Below are 3655 nucleotides of genomic sequence, written 5' to 3' on the forward strand. Positions count from 1 at the left end.
GATGATCATTGGGCACGTCTCCAGAAAGGAAAGTGGCACTTGGGTTTCCACAAGAGTAGAGTACATATGTTTCCAGTACACAGTACATATTTATTTAGTTAATTGCATGTAATTAATAAAGAAGAGCCAAGCAAGGTAACGTCATGAACGTGTCCGTATTTGTTCTTTGAGAAGATTCCTTGCACCTGTGTACGGCAGAAGTATTTATACCTGGAGAGCAGATAGCTGGTTTTCACCTGCTTGAGGCCACGGTGGTCATGCCAGCTCATCAGGTCAGCTAGAGTTTAGTGCAGGGTATTTCTTAAAAGCTATCTAGCTCCTGCTACTGTCTGCTACTCCGCTTCCTTCTACCTCATGCTCTTCCTTTACTAACCAAGCTTCCTCCAGACTTTCCAGGCTGAGATGGTATCAAACACCGGCAGTACTATTTTTTCAATTTATTCCCGACTTGTAGAGGATCAATGCTATGGCAATATTGCAGGGTTCCTGCTCGTTATAATACCAGAACGGGGGTCCGACGCTCGTATGGATTGGTAACTTGGGCCACCATGTCTTCACAGTGTAATTAGGGTGGGTTGATTGAAGCCATGATGCAAGTGAGAAACGAAACTCTTACGCAAATCAGCCTTTTCATTAAAGCTCTTTTGTATCTTTTCTAAAAAAACAATATAGAGTTAATCAGGAAATATATTAGCTTGGAATATTAGTCCCATAAAATTTTATCATAGGTCCATAGGTCGGAATCAGACTTGAATGCAAGAGCCGGTGCTTGCTTTTTACTTAAAGTTGACCTGACTTTGCATCTATATGTAAAAATTAATGCAGATTGTTTTGCAAATTTCTGTCCAGTGGCTTGGGGGGGGGGCTGGGTCTTTTAAGCACCTCACAGCACTCCTGTAAACGGCTTTTGACGCAGACTTTGGAAACAGTCGGTGCGTTGACGGTTGATCTACGCGTTACATTAAACACATTGGTTACAGTATTTCATTGTTGTAAGCAGGGTTGAGTCTTGTTCTTAAACTGTTGAGCAGGTCACTGTAGAGCAAAATACTGCATTAAATGAACTTCCTGTTCTGCTGCAGGAAAACATGTTTTTATAAAGTGTCTTGTAAGCAAAGTCTGACTGACATGAGTACTCAAATTCTGTTCTCATCTGTATATCTTCGGTAAGAAACTGGTAAGGGCAATATTGCTGACTTCCTATTGCTTTTCGTATGGAAATGACTTCCCACTTCTCTGGTCCTATTGTAAGATGCCGAAGTTATTTGAATGCCTGGTTAATTATAATGTTGAATGTGCTCTAAAGTGCTGTAACATGCAAAGGAATTGAGGGTGAACGCTGTTTGTGAAACCAAATGAGTTGCACAGATGTATTTCTTGAGCATGTTGGGGGGAGCCCTTCCTGACCTCTTCCCCATGGATGCTGCATTCATGCAGACTTGTTGCAACCACCTTTCTGGTTGCCTTAAAGGCAGGGTGCCTTCTCCTTTTGGGGTACAGAAATAGAAGCCAGTACTGCACTGGTTGCTATTCTAGCTCTCATTGGGCCCAACCTACTGTAAAGCTTCATGTTTATTTGCAGAAATTGACAGGGCATTTTTAATTTGCATTCTGCATGCTCATAATTAAAAGGATGAGTCCACAGCTAAATTAGGATAAAGAAGTGGTATGGTGCTGAAGAAAAAGCCAAAGCCGAATTGAGCTTAAAGTGGAGAGGGTACTGAATCTTAAATATCAGACTGAATAAAGCAAAAGAGCTTGTAGTCATCTATAATAAATTGGCTTAATGTATATTTTTCAACATGGCAGTAACATGATTTTCACTGGGAATCTTCCCTTAGCTTCCTTCTCTCTGCCTTAATAACCTTCCCCATGCCAAAGATGTGTTATTTTGTTTCTTAGATCTTTATTACAAGATCTGTTATTGTTAATGACATATGTTTCCTTAGAAGCAAATGTGGAAATGCAAAAGAGCTGCTTGCCTAGAGGAAGAGGTACAAAGGAACATTTAGAGAAAAATGCCTTTGTGCTCCTGTGTACAGTCTTGAAACAGCTGGGAGAACAGCAGTTGGGGATAAGGATATTGAGGGAGCAGAGGTAATGAGGACAGAGATTTTTCATTAAGACATTAACCCCCACATAAACTCCCAAGAAATAAATTATTACTTGGGCAGTAATAAGGTTTTAATCATTGTTTGCCTCCTAGAGTCACTGCATTGTTTGATGGGTTAAATTGCTTAAATACTGTGTGCGAGATGCACGTCCGTGAAGGGGTGTTGAGTTTTGGGAACTGTGGATTATTATACTGCACCTCAGTCAGATAACAAGGCAATGAACGCACGGAGCCTTACTCCCCCATAGGCAGCATGTGTGAATCTGCAGCCCACTCCCCTTGATTTTCCATCTAGCTTGCTAAGCCTCCAGCTTTCTTCTGTCTCCTGCCTGCTGCGTTTCCCTCCCCTGCGTTTTCAACAGCCGCAGATCACCTGCTTTGTATTCGGTCCCCCGCGTACCCTTTCGCTGTGGCGCTCTGTTCTTGCCTGCCAACCTTTTCTTAAGACACCGCTCACGTGAAATTTGTCGAGCTAACCGTGCCCAGTAACTCTAGCTTTGTTTCTCAACTCCAGGGTTACAGAATCCACAAAAAGTGATATGCTATCAGCTCAGTTGGAAAAAATCACTTGGTGGAAATCCCAGGAAACAAGCTGAGATTGGCGAAGTAGCTGTGTCTCAGACAGATAACCACGCAGAGGCTTGTTCCCCCTTGGCGTCAAGACAGGGGTCACTGCTTAGCAGGATTTTCCTCACAACGGGCATATTCAGAACTAATTTTTAGCTTGACATACTGGTTATCAGGCTTGCCATCTTTTCCCCTCTAGGGTTGGCACTTATTGTGGGATTCAGACACGAAAGTCATTTTTGCAACTGTCTGCAAACAGGTTTTGTCATGCGTTGAATTGATGTTTGCATCGCACTATGATAATAGGTACTGTTCAGTGTGACCCAGATCCAAGATGCAGGGCCCAGAGGGTGCATCTGTAGACATGCAGTTTGTAGGAAAGAGACTGATGCAGCATGAAAGGAACCTTATCATCAACCTTCTGATGATAAAGCGGTGCATCCCGGGGACCATGATAATTTTCAGTGTACAGTTAAATCTAAAATGTGTTGCTTATATATTAATAAGGAATATTCAGAGATAAAATCCCCCCCACTGCTTCTTTCTGATGTTCAGCATTTTTGTCATGCTCCCCAGGATGAACATCTCCATCCATATACACATCAAGGAAAGTGCATTTCTCTATTCTGTGTAACATTTAATATTCAGAAGTCTAAAGTGAAATGAGGGAATGCTGCTGGGAAGTTTTTAAAGAAATATTGCTGCCCAGTGATCTGCTTTTATTTCCAAATTAGGCTTTGCGGTTTGGGCTTGCCAGTTTCCATGGTTATATAAAAGAGTACTGTTAGATCATACTTTTGAGATCGAATTTCTAATTCCTTTGGAAACCAGATGAGAGGGTAGCTATGGCCACATTAGCAAATGCTACACATTTATTATGTGGTGCACTTACCACATAATCTCTTCCTTTTGTTGGTCCTGCATCTCCCGTCCTTTAGTAACTGTCTGAATTCTAGTATTACTATATTTCCATTC

The sequence above is a fragment of the Python bivittatus genome, unplaced genomic scaffold, assembly GCF_059951505.1.
Source record: "Python bivittatus isolate LINGU-HERP-01145 unplaced genomic scaffold, Pbiv_v1 ctg000090_np1212, whole genome shotgun sequence".
NCBI classification, from domain to species: Eukaryota; Metazoa; Chordata; class Lepidosauria; order Squamata; family Pythonidae; genus Python; species Python bivittatus.